Genomic DNA, 17,500 nt, shown 5'->3' with positions numbered 1-17,500 from the left:
TCTCCCCGGCCCGGCCTAGGGTTCGGAAAGCCGGGCCCGGGGCCGGGGACCGGGCCCGGGGCTTGAGCCCCGTCCGGCAGGGCCCAGTGGTGCGGGAATCCCCCCTCCGTCCTGCAAGCTGGCCGGGGGTCAGAGGCGCCCGGGACGGAGGGTACATCAGGGCCCGGGGAGGCCTGAAGCCCCGGAGCCCTTCAGCCCCAGAGACCTGCAGCTCTGCAGCCCCCGGAACCCTGCAGCCCCAGAGCCCTGCAGTTTCGGGGCAGGCAGATTGGCCTCATTTTGGTCCCGGCCATCTGGTCGCCCCTCTCGCCTCGGCCATCTGGTCGCCCTGGAAGTCATGATGAGGTGCCATTCGCCTCCCGGATCCCAGCGAGGGCTCCAGGAGGTCGGGTACTTTCGCGCCTTGGGTCCCCTCTGTCACCTCGTGTGCACAGAGTGCAAGAAAGGGGGGTAATTTCCCTCCGGATTACTAGGGACAGGGTACGCCCGGACACCCCTCCAAGGCTGGTGGTTCTCTGCTAGGGGGACCAGATGGGCTATGCCTGGGTAACACCTCCCTAGGCCACCCGGGGCTTCCTTCCTCCAGGCCAACGGCTTGTCAAATTGCCCAGGACGGGCTCCATGGCTCTTGGGCAGTCGTCCCCCGGGCGTCCGGGCCTCCATCCCTGCCGACGGCATGGAAAAGTGCCCGGGACGGGCGCCATACGTCCCGGCCAGTCCTCCCCCGGGCGTCCGGGGCACCCATCTCCAGGAGGCCAACAGCATGGCAAAGTACCCGGGACGGGCTCCATGGGTCCCGGGCAATCCTCCCCCGGGCATCCGGGGCTTCCATCTCCAGGCCAACGGCAGGTCAAAGTGCCCAGGACGGGCTCCACGGGTCCCTGGCAGTCCTCCCCCCGGGCGTCCTTGGCTCCCTTCCCCAGGCCAACGGCATGTCAAAGTGCCCAGGATGGGCTCCACGGGCCCTGGGCGTCCAGGGCTCCCTTCCCCAGGCCAACGGCATGCCAGAGTGCCCAGGACGGGCTCCACGAGTCCCAGGCGTCCGGGGCTCCCTTCCCCGGGACAACGGCTTGTCAGAGTGCCCATGACGGGCTCCACGGGTCCCGGGTATCTGGGACTCCCTTCCCCGGGCCAACGGCATGCCGGAGTTCCCAGGACGGGCTCCACGGGTCCCGGGCATCCGGGGCTCCCTTCCCCGGTCCGACGGCTTGTCAGAGTGCCCAGGACGGGCTCCACGGTTCCCGGGCGTCCGGGGTTCCCTTCCCCGGGTCAGCGGCATGTCAGAGTGCCCAGGACGAGTTCCACGGGTCCCGGGCAGTCCTCCCCCGGGCGTCCGGGGCTCCCTTCCCCAGGCCAACGGCATGTCAAAGTGCCCAGGATGGGCTCCACGGGCCCCGGGCGTCCAGGGCTCCCTTCCCCAGGCCAATGGCATGCCAGAGTGCCCAGGACGGGCTCCACGAGTCCCGGGCGTCCGGGGCTCCCTTCCCCGGGACAACGGCTTGTCAGAGTGCCCATGACGGGCTCCACGGGTCCCGGGTATCTGGGACTCCCTTCCCCGGGCCAACGGCATGCCGGAGTTCCCAGGACGGGCTCCACGGGTCCCGTGCATCCGGGGCTCCCTTCCCCGGTCCGACGGCTTGTCAGAGTGCCCAGGACGGGATCCACGGTTCCTGGGCGTCCGGGGTTCCGTTCCCCGGGTCAGCGGCATGTCAGAGTGCCCAGGACGAGTTCCACGGGTCCCGGGCAGTCCTCCCCCGGGCGTCCGGGGCTCCCTTCCCCGGGCCGACGGCAGGTCAGAGTGCCCAGGACGGGCTCCACGGGTCCCGGGCAGTCCTCCCCCCCGGGCGTCCGGGGCTCCCTTCCCCGGGCCGAGGGCAGGTCAGAGTGCCCAGGACGGGCTCCACGGGTCCCGGGCAGTCCTCCCCCCGGGCGTCCGGCACTCCCTTCTCCAGGCCGATGGCAGGTCAGAGTGACCAGGACGGGCTCCACGGGTCCCGGGCAGTCCTCTCCCGGGCGTACGTGGGTGTCCGACAGATTCGGGCAGATGTGCTTTTACGAACCGGATCGGAATCGGCCCAAATAATAATAATAATAATCCACATTTGTAAAGCGCACAATCACCCGTAAGGGTCTCTAGGCGCTAGGGGCCCTCGGGAAGATTAAGCAAGCTATTGCCCAGAGTCACATGGTGCTGGGCTAATCTGCCGCTGGTGCCGGGGATCGAACCGTGATCCCCAGATTCCGTAGTCAGCCGCCCTAGCCGCGGCGCCAGCTATTGCCCAGAGTCACATGGTGCTGGGCTAATCTGCCGCCGGTGCCTGGGATCGAACCGTGATCCCCAGATTCCGGAGTCAGCCGCCCTAGCCGCGGCGCCAGCTATTGCCCAGAGTCACATGGTGCTGGGCTAATCTGCGGCCGGTGCCGGGGATCGAACCCTGATCTCTGGGATGCTCGAGTGTTACTACGCGCTCTACAAAAACCTTAAATAAATAAATCTCCAGATTCCGGAGTCAGCCGCCCTAGCCACGGCGCCAGCTATTTCCCAGAGTCACGTGGTGCTGGGCTAATCTGCCGCCGGTGCCGAGGATCGAACCGTGATCTCCAGATTCCGGAGTCAGCCTCCCTAGCCGCGGCGCCAGCTATTTCCCAGAGTCACGTGGTGCTGGGCTAATCTGCCGCCGTGCCGGGTATCGAACCGTGATCCCCAGACGGGGATATCCCAAAAATCTGGCATGGATACGGCCCGCCAGGACAGGTTTGGACACCCCTGATATAGAGGCAGTCAACGCGAAATCTGCTGGGTTCGATTCCGATCCGTGTCAGAAGGTCCGTAGGAATCTGTCGTGCTTGGGAGTCCGTACAACAGGGGTGTCCAAACCTGTCCTGGCGGGCCGTATCCATGCCAGATTTTTGGGATATCCCCATCTGGTGATCACGGTTCGATCCCCGGCGCCGGCGGCAGATCAGAGTGCCCAGGACGGGGTCCATGTGACCCGGGCAGTCCTATCCCCTGGGTGTACGTGGTTGTCCGACATGTTGGTCGGATGTGCTTTTACGTACCGGATTGGAATCGGCCCCCATAAAATCGTACGTAAAGTATATAGCAAGTCAACCTGAAATCTGCTGGGTCAGAAAGGGCTCGATTCCGATCCGCGTCGGAAGGTTAGGAGTCCGTACGAATTTGTCGGGACGGCATGGCAGAGTGCCCAGGATGGGCTCCATGGCTCTTGGGCAGTCGTCCCCCGGGCGTCCGGGGCTCCATCCAGGCCGACGGCATGGCAAAGTGCCCGGGACGGGCTCCATGCGTCCCGGGCATTCGTCCCCCGGGCGTCCGGGGCTCCATCCAGGTCGGCGGCATGGCAGAGTGCCCGGGACGGGCTCCATGCGTCCCGGGCCTTCGTCCCCCGGGCGTCCGGGGCTCCATCCAGGCTGACAGCATGGCAGAGTGCCCGGGTCGGGCTCCATGGTTTCCATTGTGGTCCTCCCCTGGGTGGCGGGGCGCTCCAGGCCAACTGTGAGAAGTTGGCCTGATGTGCAGTGTTCACTATTCTAGTGATCACTATATATCAGTCCAAACAACCCTTATTGATGATTGGTTGTAAGTCAACCTTATAGACCAGCTATCCTAGTAGCATGGATACGAGCGGTCTAAGGCTAAGACTCTAGAGGGCGTGTTAAGCCAGCTGTTTTACCATCACATTACCCCTTGAACACCCAGTGAAAGGACACCACACAAGTTGTTATGAAAATAAACAGTGTATTTATTTATAACAAGACTTCCCTGGCTCTTTATGAGACAGGGAGCTAAGCACACAACAAAACTCTTATAAAAATACTTAAGTTAGCACAGTATACACAAATGCCCGAGGGGCACGAAAAACCATATACTGTAAAAGTGGAATGCGAAATTACTAGCAGGCAAGTACAGTACTAATAGGCTTTGGAATCGCTAGGACTTGACTATAGAATCGTTAGATTACTTCTAGGAGGCCCAGGGGACTCGGGTGCAGAGTGTGCACTCTCACGCGGGATGCGGGACAAAGTCTATGATAGCTAGTAAAGTTAAAGTTAGTGTTCACGGGCGAACCCGACCTGGTAGGGAGAAAACGAAAGTGGATCCTGACCCTTGGATAGTGAGGCTATGCTGGGGCACCGAAATGCCAAAGTTACCTAGCCCAGGGGCTGCAGCTGCATATGTCTCAAAAGACGTCGGGAATCCTCGTAGACGAACCAGGAGCCTGGAAGAAAGATGCTGGCAGGCGACCAGTGAAGAGAGTTCGAAGTGATCCAAGCCTGGATCTTGAAGATGGATGATACCTGAAAGCAGAGGGGACCAAGTTCGTGACTACTAGCCAGTAGTCAGGGGGCACCAGGAGGGCACCGGATGGTAGTCACCTCGACTAGGTGAGTGGGCGACGCTGTGCTCTGCAGATCTCACGGACCAGGAGGCGTTGTCGGTGACCAGGATGGAGGGGCGAGCTGTCCCACGATGGATGAAGCTGTCGGCGTCGACGGACCCAGGATTGGGCAACAAAGCCTTGGCTAATTCAAGCCCACGCGGTGGACTCAAAATGGCGTCTTGAGTGGACCAGGAGGGTCCGGGGTGCTCCTCTTCTGGAAGGGAGCAAGAGCCAGTCTGGAGCAACCAGACCAGCAGCAGTGATGTCGTCGGGCGTCGTTCAGAAGGCCACAAGCCAGCGTGCTAGTAGCCAAACAACGCGGTGAGCAGCAAAAAGCAGAAGGGCCCCACGCCGATCGTGGAGATGCAGGGGGGCTGCTCTTCGGTGCTGGAGCTGCTCAGGGTCGGGGCTTCTCGGACCCCAAAGCACTCGCCAGTAGATTACCCGGCAGGCTTGCTGTGAAGAAGTCATGCAGTCTTGGCAATAGTCGGTCCCTTGAGGTCTCGTCGCACTCACGGTTCTCAGCTTGGCTGTAGAGGTGAGTAGAGGTCGGAGGTGCCAGGGAAGCCGGGTCTTGTCGAGCTGGGCAGTCGGATTCCAGAGGAAGGACTTGCAGCAGACCGCAGTGTTCTTAAGATGGTGCCTGCGGATGCAGGGTGACTACTCCTTAGTCACAAGGGAGAATCTTGAAGAAGAAATCTTGAAGTCCTTTCGCAGAAAGTCGTGTCTTGATTCCAAAGATGATCTAATTTGGAAGGGGGCCTGCTCCTACCTTTATCTGGGAAAAGGGGGCTGGCACGTGACTAAGTCCTGCCCTATGGGTGGGACCAGGAGGGGGGTGGTTACACCCCTCTCCTTTGGCGGGCGTTCCCCAGGCCAGGGGCTGGAGTGCCCCTGGAACTGGTTTCAGCCGGCCTATGCACAGTGAGCACCGGGGTGCCACTTGCAGTCACCTTCCTTTGAAGCCCTGCCTACCTAGGATACACAAAATCCTGTCTGGGACGGTGCTAGCACCGCCCCTGGCAGGAAACCCTTTGTCCTTCCCTCCTGCTCTGGGAGGACTCCCAGCAGCGGGAGGGCAGACTTGTGTCTCGGTGGCAGCATCCATTTTGTGGAGCTAAGGCTCTGCTTGACTTTAACCGGGGTTACAGGTTACTCACATGTCGTGTCCCTCTAGAAGGGTGGAATGCTAACCCCGTCGCCAGAATTGGCGAGGGGTTAGTATTCCAATTCGTATGAAACCTCACTCGACATGTTTTGATAAAGCGATACCAGAGTTGGCATATAACCGCGAGGATTATAATGCACTTAAGAGTATATGGTATGCGATATCATGGAAACGGCTAAGGGATAGATCCCGAAAGCCGCAGACAGGCTCAGCTCATGCCAGAGCACCATTGTGAGAAGTTGGCCTGATGTGCAGTGTTCACTATTCTAGTGATCACTATATATCAGTCCAAACAACCCTTATTGATGATTGGTTGTAAGTCAACCTTATAGACCAGCTATCCTAGTAGCATGGATACGAGCAGTCTAAGGCTAAGACTCTAGAGGGCGTGTTAAGCCAGCTGTTTTACCATCACATTACCCCTTGAACACCCAGTGAAAGGACGCCACACAAGTGTTATGAAAATAAACAATGTATTTATTAGAATCACAACAACCCTGCACTCTTTATGAGGACAGGGTGCTAAGCACACAACAAAACTCTTACGAAAATACTTAAGTTAGCACGTTACACACAAATGCCCGAGGGGCACGGAAAACCATATACTCTAAAAGTGGAATGCGAATTACTAGCAGGTAAGTAACGATTCTCAGAGGCTTTGGGATCGCTAGGACTGGACTACTGAACCTTTAGATTACTAGCAGGAGGCCTAGGGAACTCGGGTGCAGAGTGTGCACTCTCACGCGGGATGCGGGACAAAGTCTATGGAAGCTAGAATTCACAAAGTTAGTGTTCACGGGCGAACCCGACCTGGTAGGGAGAAAACGACAGTGGATCCTGACCCTTGAATAGTGAGGCTATGCTGGGACACCGAAGTGCCGAAGTTACCTAGCCCAGGGGCTGCAGCTGCATAGGTCTGAAAAGACGTCGGGAATCCTCGTGCCGGACCAGGAGCCTGGAAGAAGGAAGTTGCTGGCAGGCGACCAGTGAAGAAAGTTCGATGGATCCAAGCCTGGATCAAGGAAGAAGAAAACCTGAAAGCAGAGGGGACCAAGTTCTTGAATCACTAGCCAGTGATTAAGTGGGCACCAGGATGGCACCGGGCGAAGTCACCGCAGTCAGGTGAGTGGGCGCTGATGGGCTCTGCAGTCTCTCGGACCAGGAGGCGTTGTCGGCGACCAGGATGGAGGTGCGAGCTGTCCCACGAAGGTTCTTGCTGTTGACGTCGCTGGACCCAGGATTGGGCAACAAGTCTTGGCAAATGCAAGGCCCACGCGGTGGACCTAAAATGGCGTCTTAGCCGGACCAGGAGGGTCCAGGGTACTTCTCCGATGGAGGGAAGCAAGGGCAAGTCTGGAGCAACCAGACCAGCAGCAGTGTTGTCGTCGGGCGTCGTTCGGAAGGCCACAAGCCAGCGGGCTAGTAGCCAAACAACGCGGTGAGCAGCAAAAAGCAGAAGGGCCCCACGCCGATCGTGGAGATGCTGGGGGGCTGCTCTTCGGTGCTGGAGCTGCTCAGGGTGGGGGCTTCTCGGACCCCAAAGCACTCACCAGGAATTTACTCGGTGGGCTTGCTGTGCAGAAGTCGTGCAGTCTTGGCGATGGCCGGTCCCTCGAGGTCTCGTCGCACCCACGGTTCTCAGCTGTGCTGTAGAGGTGGGTAGAGGTCAGAGGTGCCAGGGAAGCCGGGTCTCATCGAGCTGGGCAGTCGGATTCCGGAGGAAGGACGTGCAGCAGACCGCAGTGTTCTTAGATGGTGCCTGCGGGTGCAGGGTGACTACTCCTTAGTCACAAGGGAGAATCTTGAAGAAGAAATCGTGAAGTCCTTTCGTGGAAAGTGGTATCTTGATTCCAAAGATGATCTGATTTGGAAGGGGGCCAGTCCCTACCTTTATCTGGGAAAAGGGGGCTGGCACGCGACTAAGTCCTGCCCTAGGGGTGGGACGAGGAGGGGGGTGGTTACACCCACTTCCTTGGCGGGCTTTTCCCCAGCACAGGGTCTGGAGTGTCCCTGGAACTGGTTCAAGCCAGCCTATGCACAGTGAGCACCGGGGTGCCACGTGCAGTCACCTTCCTCTGTAGCCCTGCCTACCTACAATACACAAAACCCTGTCTGGGACGGTGCTGGCACCGCCCCTGGCAGGAAACCCTTTGTCCTTATCTCCTGCTCTGGGAGGACTCCCAGCAGCAGGAGGGCAGACTTGTGTCTCGGTGGCAGCATCCATTTTGTGGAGCTGAGGCTATGTTTGACTTTAACCGGGGTCACAGGCTACATGCATGTCGTGTCCCTCTAGAAGGGTGGGATGCTAACCCCGTCGCCAGAATTGGCGAGGGGTTAGTATTCCAATTCGTATGACACCTTACTCGACATGTTTTGATAAAGCGATACCAGAGTTGGCATTTAACCGCGAGGATTATAATGCACTTAAGAGTATATGGTATGCGATATCATGGAAACGGCTAAGGGATAGATCCCGAAAGCCGCAGACAGGCTCAGCTCATGCCAGAGCACCATCTCACACGATTCCAAGCACTCTGCCTTCAGGATTGTTAAGGCCTGCCATAGGAGTGACTGATAGGAGATCTGTGTCCATTTTAGGGTTAGATATAGGGCTACTATATCTAAAGCAAAGGGTGAGTACACCACCTTGCCCCAGCTGTCAAGCAGCCAGTTGTGTCAGATTTGGATGGCCAGCCAGGGGTGGCATAATACATGCTGCAGCCCCTGGTAGGCCCTGGGTACACCTATGCCCTGGGTACCTAAGGTACACTGTACAGGGACTGATAAGGTGACTCAGTATCCAATTTAGATATGTACCTAAGGTACATGGAATCCATTTTACAGAGAGAGCAGTAGGCCTGGGGCCCTGAATAGCAGGGTCCCAGGTCAACTAAGTCAGAAAACCAGCAAAACACCAAGCAAAAAGTTGGGGGCAACCATAGTCAGGGATAACCTTCCTACATAACCCCCCCCCAAACGAAAGGAGATAAGGCTAGCCTTGCCAGGTAAGCCTATATTGCCTGAGTGGCCATATAAGGAAGTACCAGCACTGGCATGGTTACCCCCTATCTCATGGTCCACTAAGCAATCCCTCACCCTAAGGGTGTCTGAGGGTCTCCACCATAGGGAATCTCTACCTGTGGTGTGTTTTGGCAAAGTAAAAGGCTGGTGCTGAAATGGAGTACTGAAGTGAGGCTCCACTAATTTTGGGCTCAGCTTCCTCCAATCATTTTCCACCATAGAGGCCTTTCTTTCCAAGACTGAGTTGTTTTGGGCTCTCAGGGTCAACCTCTGGCTACCTACAGCTGGAGGTTGGGTCCCTCTGTTTGGCTTACTGGAGGGACAGGTCAGGTCTGGGGCCCTCAGGTCCCAAGTTTGGCTGTGCCCAACAGTGTCCATCTGTGGGAGGTCCCTGACTAATTTTAAGGGGGATCCCTCAGGAGTATGTTTTATTTTCACTGGGCTAGGACTACTAGCTTCAGTGCCCTTAATCTGCTGATTGGGAAATTCTTTTGGACAGGGGGCCCCTTGGGGTCCAACACTGGCCTCCCTGACCTCTACAGCCCTGGGCTGACTGAGGCAGGGTAGAGAGGGGCAGGTTACCTGCTCCAGACTGGGTCCCACCTTGGAAGGGTCCACTGACATATGGGGTTCTGCCAGGCTAGGCCTGACTACCTCTGTGGCAGTTTCTTCACAAGGGGTCAGATCAGTTCCCTGAGGAGGCTGATCTTTTCCTAAAGTCTGGTGGGAGGGAGATTTCTCTTCCTCCTCAATGCTCTCTGTCTGAGTGGAGTGATCCATAGTTTCAGGCTTCACAACACTATCTTCTGTCTGAGTTTGAGCTGTGGCCATCACAACTCTCCCAACCTTTTCAGGAGGGGGCTCAGTTTGGGTGTGGGCTGTTACCATGACAGCCTTGACAACCTGTTCTGGGAAGGAAGTTGTCTGAGAGTGGGTTGTGACTGGCACAACCCTCCTGACCTGTTCAGGGAGGGCATCTTGGACTGGGGCTGTGGCTAACACTGCCCCACTAACCTTACCATGGGAGTTTACCATTTTAGAATGGGTTTCTTGCTCTACTTCAGCCCAGGCTGAGAGCAATAAATCATTCCCCAGTAGGCAATCTACAGGCAAGTTTGGTGACACTGCCACTCTCTTGTGGCCAGTGACACCTCCCCAGCTGAGATTGACCACTGCCATGGGATGATCTCTCTGTACTCCATCAATATTGGTCACCTGGTATGTGGCACCAGGTAAAGTTGCCTTGAGGGGACTAGGCTCTCAGTCACCATAGTGATGCTAGCCCCTGTATCTCTATAGGCCTCAACTTTTATACCATTGATGAGGGGCTCCTGTCTGTACTTGCCCAAAGTGTTGGGACAAGTTGTGAAGTTGGCAAACCCCATGCCAGTCTCACAGACAAGAGTATCTAAGTCAGGGGACCTGGTTAGGCCAGAGTCCCCAGGAACTCCCAAAGTAAATGCACCCAAATTCTTGGGGGCACTCCCACCACCTGGGGGATTACTACTAGTAGTAACAGGAGGTTTGGGAATGTTACTTGGGGGTATGTTTTCCTTATTGTTATTCTTTGGGCAACTGCTGTCAGTTTTTAAATGACCCACCTGTTTACAGGGATAACAATAAGGTTTCTTCTGGTTGTTGGAAGGATTCTGGGACCCACCCCCCTCAGAGGATTTGTGGGGTCCTGATGTGGTTTGATCTGTAGATTTATTCCCACCCTTCTCTTGAGGCTTGGTTGATTCCTTTTTCTGGTCACCACCTTGGTTCTTGGGCCTAATCCTGGTTCTGACCCATTTGTCTGCCCTCTTACCCAATTCTTGTGGAGAGGTCAGATCAGAGTCTACCAGGTGCTGGTGTAATAACTGGGTCTGACAATTATTTAAGACTTGCTCTCTCATAATAAGATTATACAATCCTGTGAAGTCAGTAACCTTGCTACCCAGTAGCCAGCCTTCCAAAGCCTTAGTGGCACAATCAACAAAGTCAGACCAGTCCTGAGACTGAGTTTTCTGGGTGTCTCTGAACAGCAACCTGTACTGCTCAGTGGTTAAGCCAAACCCATCAACCAGTGCATTTTTCAGGACCTGGTAATTGTTAGCATCCTCCACTCTTGTAGTGAGGAGCTTATCTCTACCTTTACCATCAAAGGAGAGCCACAGTATAGCTGCCCACTGACTCTGGGGAATGCACTGCACAGTGCAGGCCCTCTCCAAAGCAGCCATCCATTTCTGGATGTCATCCCCTTGTCTAAAGGGGGGCACTATCTTAGTCAGGTGTTTAGTATCTAAACCCTTCTCCTTTTCTCCTGGGAGATTGCTGCCACCAGTGGGAGCTAACCCACTCATCTGCTGCTCTCTAGCAAATGCAAGCTTTTCTTTGGCCAGGGCAAGTTCTTCCCTTTCAATCCTCAGTCTAGCTTGTCTCATCCTTGCTTCATGCTCTCTTCTCTGAGGGGAAGTCAATCTCCTCTGGGGAGAGTTCCTTCTCCCCTGAGAAGAGGCATTAGAGTGCAGAGATCTAAGGGAGTCCCTAGAAGGAGATCTATCTCTCCTAACTCCAAGGTTAGGCCTTATTAGGGTCAGTACTGGGGGTCCCCCAGATCCTTCCCCAAGTAGGTCTAAGTTGGTCCTAGTTAGCCTTCTGACTACCTCAAGACCTTTGTCTACCTCATCCCCAGAGAGTTCCTCTTGATCCTCCTCCTCAACTGCAGTAGCAATGTTGGGGAGATCTGGATCCTCAGAGGTTCCCTCTAAGGCTGGCATGTTCTCATGTAACTGAGAAAGCTTTCTGGCATCATATGTCTCTAAGAGACCTATCAGAAAGGGAGTGGTGGGGTTAGACCCCTGCTTCAGTTTCCTGGAGACACAGATTTGTCTCATCTCCTGGAAACTGAGAGCTGCATATCTTGAAGTGACCTGTGGAGGGTGAACACTGACCAGGGGAGTCTCAGTGGACTCTCCATGGTTAGACATGCTTTTCTAGTGAGGTGTAAGTGGTGCACTTACCTACACTATATGTTTGCCTACTGATCCCTTGCTAGAGTTGTAGTTTAGGGTGTGCTAGGCCCTAGGAGCTACAACAGCTGGTTCAGTAGAACTCAGAGTATTCTAAGCTAAGTTATATGTACCTTTAGTACTTATGTGATCTTTCACAAGATATTCTTAGGGCATGTGTGGTAAAACAACAGCAAGCTCAAATCCCAACCGCTGCTCACCAATGTGAGAAGTTGGCCTGATGTGCAGTGTTCACTATTCTAGTGATCACTATATATCAGTCCAAACAACACTTATTGATGATTGGTTGTAAGTCAACCTTATAGACCAGCTATCCTAGTAGCATGGATACGAGCAGTCTAAGGCTAAGACTCTAGAGGGCGTGTTAAGCCAGCTGTTTTACCATCACATTACCCCTTGAACACCCAGTTAAAGGACGCCACACAAGTGTTATGAAAATAAACAATGTATTTATTAGAATCACAACAACCCTGTACTCTTTATGAGGACAGGGTGCTAAGCACACAAAAAAACTCTTACGAAAATACTTAAGTTAGCACGTTACACACAAATGCCCGAGGGGCACGGAAAACCATATACTCTAAAAGTGGAATGCGAATTACTAGCAGGTAAGTAACGATTCTCAGAGGCTTTGGGATCGCTAGGACTGGACTACTGAACCTTTAGATTACTAGCAGGAGGCCTAGGGAACTCGGGTGCAGAGTGTGCACTCTCACGCGGGATGCGGGACAAAGTCTATGGAAGCTAGAATTCACAAAGTTAGTGTTCACGGGCGAACCCGACCTGGTAGGGAGAAAACGACAGTGGATCCTGACCCTTGAATAGTGAGGCTATGCTGGGACACCGAAGTGCCGAAGTTACCTAGCCCAGGGGCTGCAGCTGCATAGGTCTGAAAAGACGTCGGGAATCCTCGTGCCGGACCAGGAGCCTGGAAGAAGGAAGTTGCTGGCAGGCGACCAGTGAAGAAAGTTCGATGGATCCAAGCCTGGATCAAGGAAGAAGAAAACCTGAAAGCAGAGGGGACCAAGTTCTTGAATCACTAGCCAGTGATTAAGTGGGCACCAGGATGGCACTGGGCGAAGTCACCGCAGTCAGGTGAGTGGGCGCTGCTGGGCTCTGCAGTCTCTCGGACCAGGAGGCGTTGTCGGCGACCAGGATGGAGGTGCTGTCCCACGAAGGTTCTTGCTGTCGACGTCGCTGGACCCAGGATTGGGCAACAAGTCTTGGCAAATGCAAGGCCCATGCGGTGGACCTAAAATGGCGTCTTAGCCGGACCAGGAGGGTCCAGGGTACTTCTCCGATGGAGGGAAGCAAGGGCCAGTCTGGAGCAACCAGACCAGCAGCAGTGTTGTTGTCGGGCGTCGTTCGGAAGGCCACAAGCCAGCGGGCTAGTAGCCAAACAACGCGGTGAGCAGCAAAAAGCAGAAGGGCCCCACGCCGATCGTGGAGATGCTGGGGGGCTGCTCTTCGGTGCTGGAGCTGCTCAGGGTCGGGGCTTCTCGGACCCCAAAGCACTCACCAGGAATTTACTCGGTGGGCTTGCTGTGCAGAAGTCGTGCAGTCTTGGTGATGGCCGGTCCCTCGAGGTCTCGTCGCACCCACGGTTCTCAGCTGTGCTGTAGAGGTGGGTAGAGGTCAGAGGTGCCAGGGAAGCTGGGTCTCGTCGAGCTGGGCAGTCGGATTCCGGAGGAAGGACGTGCAGCAGACCGCAGTGTTCTTAGATGGTGCCTGCGGGTGCAGCGTGACTACTCCTTAGTCACAAGGGAGAATCTTGAAGAAGAAATCGTGAAGTCCTTTCGTGGAAAGTGGTATCTTGATTCCAAAGATGATCTGATTTGGAAGGGGGCCAGTCCCTACCTTTATCTGGGAAAAGGGGGCTGGCACGCGACTAAGTCCTGCCCTAGGGGTGGGACCAGGAGGGGGGTGGTTACACCCACTTCCTTGGCGGGCTTTTCCCCAGCACAGGGTCTGGAGTGTCCCTGGAACTGGTTCAAGCCAGCCTATGCACAGTGAGCACCGGGGTGCCACGTGCAGTCACCTTCCTCTGTAGCCCTGCCTACCTACAATACACAAAACCCTGTCTGGGACGGTGCTGGCACCGCCCCTGGCAGGAAACCCTTTGTCCTTATCTCCTGCTCTGGGAGGACTCCCAGCAGCAGGAGGGCAGACTTGTGTCTCGGTGGCAGCATCCATTTTGTGGAGCTGAGGCTATGTTTGACTTTAACCGGGGTCACAGGCTACATGCATGTCGTGTCCCTCTAGAAGGGTGGGATGCTAACCCCGTCGCCAGAATTGGCGAGGGGTTAGTATTCCAATTCGTATGACACCTTACTCGACATGTTTTGATAAAGCGATACCAGAGTTGGCATTTAACCGCGAGGATTATAATGCACTTAAGAGTATATGGTATGCGATATCATGGAAACGGCTAAGGGATAGATCCCGAAAGCCGCAGACAGGCTCAGCTCATGCCAGAGCACCATCTCACACGATTCCAAGCACTCTGCCTTCAGGATTGTTAAGGCCTGCCATAGGAGGCCTGCACCCATCTCCAGGAGGCCAACGGGATGGCAAAGTACCCGGGAAGGGCTCCACGGGTCCCGGGCAGCCTTCCCCCGGGCCTCCCACCTCCAGGCCGACGGCATGTCACACTGACCAGGACGGGCTCCATGGGCCCCGGAAAGACCTCCCCTGGGCGTCCGGGGCACCCATCTCCAGGAGGCCAACGGGATGGCAGAGTAACCGGGAAGGGCTCCATGGGTCCCGAGCAGCCCTCCCCCAGGCGTCCGGGGCTCCATCCATGCCGACGGCATGTCAGAGTGCCCGGGACGGGCTCCATGCGTCCCGGGCCTTCATCCCCCGGGTGTCCGGGGCTCCATCCAGGATGACAGCATGGCAGAGTGCCCGGGTCGGGCTCCATGGTTTACAGGGTGGTCCTCCCCTGGGTGTCGGGGCGCTCCAGGCCAATGGAATGGAAAAGTGCCCAGAACGGGCTCCATGCGACCCGGGCATTCATCCCCCGGGCGTCCGGGGCTCCATCCAGGCTGACGGCATGGCAGAGTGCCCGGGTCGGGCTCCATGGTTTTCAGGGTGGTCCTCCCCTGGGTGTCGGGGAGCCCCAGGCCAATGGCATGGAAAAGTGCTTAGGACGGGCTCCATGCATCCCGGCCCTTCGTCCCCCGGGCGTCCGGGGCTCCATCCAGACTGACGGCATGGCAGAGTGCCCGGGTCGGGCTCCATGGTTTTCAGGGTGGTCCTCCCCTGGGTGTCGGGGCGCTCCAGGCCGATGGCATGGAAAAGTGCCCAGGACGGGCTCCATGCGTCCCGGGCCTTCGTCCCCCGGGCGTCCGGGGCTCCATCCAGGCTGCCGGCATGGCAGAGTGCCCGGGTCGGGCTCCATGGTTTTCAGGGTGGCCTCCCCCTGGGTGTCGGGGCGCTCCAGGCCGATGGCATGGAAAAGTGCCCAGGACGGGCTCCATGCGTCCCGGGCCTTCGTCCCCCGGGCGTCAGGGGCTCCAGCCAGGCTGATGGCATGGCAGAGTGCCCGGGTCGGGCTCCATGGCTCTTGGGCAGTCGTCCCCCGGGCGTCCGGGGCTCCATCCAGGCCGACGGCATGGCAGAGTGCCCGGGACGGGCGCTCCACGGGTCCCGGGCGTCCGGGGCTCCCTTTTCCCGGGCCAACGGCTTGTCAGAGTGCCCAGGACGGGCTCCACGGGCCCTGGTCGTCCGGGGCTCCCTTCCCCGGGCCAACGGCTTGTCAGAGTGCCCAGGACGGGCTCCACGGGCCCGGGCGTCCGGGGCTCCCTTCCCCGGGCAAGCGGCATGTCAGAGTGCCCAGGACGAGTTCCACGGGTCCCGTGTAGTCCTCCCCCAGGCGTCCGGGACTCCCTTCCCCGGGCCAAAGCATTTCAGAGTGCCCAGGACGGGCTCCACGGGTCCCGGACGTCCGGGGCTCCCTTCCCCGGGCCAACGGCTTGTCAGAGTGCCCAGGACGGGCTCCACGGGTCCCGGGCAGTCTTCCCCCGGGCGTATGGGGATCTCTCCCCCGGGCCAACGGCAGGTCAGAGTGCCCAGGACGGGCTCCACGGGTCCCTGGCAGCCCGCCCCCGGGTGTTTCGGGGCACCCATCTCCAGGAGGCCAACGGCGTTGCAAAGTACCCAGGAAGGGCTCCACGGGTACCTGGCAGTCCTCCCCCGGGCGTCTGGGGGCTCCCTTCTCCAGGCCAACTGCATGGTTCAATACCGCAGGACGGGCTCCATGTGTCCCGGACAGACCTCCACCGGGCGTCCGGGGCACCCATCTCCAGGCCAACGGCATGGCTCAATGCCCAGGACGGGCTCCATGGGTCCGGGGAGGTGTCCCATGCGCCTCCGGGCTTGGTGCCCCGGCTGGGTCCAGGGGCCCGGCCGGGCCCCGGGTCGGGTGCTCCGGCCCTGGTCCCTGTCTCCCTGCCTACCGCACTGCCAAGGGCCTAGGAAGGGGTTCCGTTGTGCCCGGGGAGCCTCCCCTTGCTTGTCTGGGTTCAGGAGCTCTGTCCGGGGCCCCTAGGGGCCCGGGGGAGGGCGGCCTCCCCACCCCGGGCTCTGTCCTTGGTCCTGCTGCGTGGCAGGGTGCCCGGGACGGGGTCCGGAGGGACCGGGGAGGTGTCCCATGCACCTCCGGGCTTGAGAGCCCCGGCTGCGTCCAGGGGCCCGGCCGGGCCCCGGGTCGGGTGCTCCGGCCCTGCACCCTGTCTCCCAGCCTGCCAGACTGCCAAGGGCCAGGGAAGGGGTTCCGATGTGCCCGGGGAGCCTCCCCTTGCTTGGCTGGGTTCAGGAGCAGTGGCTAGGGCCCCTGAGGGCCCGGGGAGGGCGGCCTCCCCACCCCGGGCTCTGTCCTTGGTCCTGCTGCATGGCAGGGTGCCAGGGACGGGGTCCGGAGGGACCAGGTGTCCCATGCGCCTCCGGGCTTGGGAGCCCCGGCTGGGTCCAGGGGCCCTGCCGCGCCCCGGGTGGGGTGCTCCGGCCCCGGGCCCTGTCCCCCGGCCTGCTGCACTGCCAAAGTCCCGGGACGGGGTTCTGTGGTGCCCGGGGAGCCTCCCCGTGCTTGGCTGGGTTCAGGAGCCCCACCCGGGGCCCCTGAGGGCCCCGGGGAGGGTGGCCTCCCCACCCCGGGCTCCGTCCTGGGTCCTGCCGCGGGGCAGGGTGCCGGGGATGGGGTCCGGCGGGCCCGGGGAGGCTTCCCCTGCGCCTCCGGGCCTGGGAGCCTCGGGCTGGGTCCAGGGGCCCTGTCGAAGCCCCGGGTCGGGCGCTCCGGCCCCTGGCAGCCTCCATGGCTGTGGCCCGGCTGGGGCCCCGGGCCTCCGGCCCGCCATGCCCCGGGCGCCCGCTCCCTCCTTCGTCGGGGCACGGGGCGACCAGATGGCGTCCCTTTCGTGCCCGGCCATCTGGTCGCCCGGATCCCCTCGGCCATCTGGTTGCCCGTATCCCCTCGGCCATCTGGTCGCCCCTCTCCCCTCGGCCATCTGGTCGCCCGGATCGCCTCGGCCATCTGGTCGCCCGCAATGCTTTCCAATGGGGCGACCAGATAGCTGAACTTCCCTGGAAGTCCCGATGAGGTGCCATTTGCCTCCCGGATCCCAGCGAGGGCTCCAGGGGGTCGGGTACTTTCGCGCCTTGGGTCCCCTCTGTCACCTCTAGTGCACGGATTACAAGAAAGGGGGGTAATTTTCCTCCGGATTACTAGGGGGAGGGTCAGTCAGACCTCCGTGTGGTCTGGCGATTCTGAATCAGGGGAAGGCAGGACCCGGGCCCTCCCGCCGGGGCCCCCAGGGGCCTGGGTACGCACCTGCTGCTCAGCCCCCTTGCCGATGGGCCTTTTCCTCCGAGTTTGCTCAGGCAGGCCCCCGCGAGGTCTG

This window comes from Lissotriton helveticus, chromosome 1_2 (genome assembly GCF_964261635.1).
Source record: "Lissotriton helveticus chromosome 1_2, aLisHel1.1, whole genome shotgun sequence".
Lineage (NCBI taxonomy): Eukaryota > Metazoa > Chordata > Amphibia > Caudata > Salamandridae > Lissotriton > Lissotriton helveticus.
The sequence above is the reverse complement of the archived record's forward strand: the minus strand, read 5'-3'. Positions refer to the sequence as shown.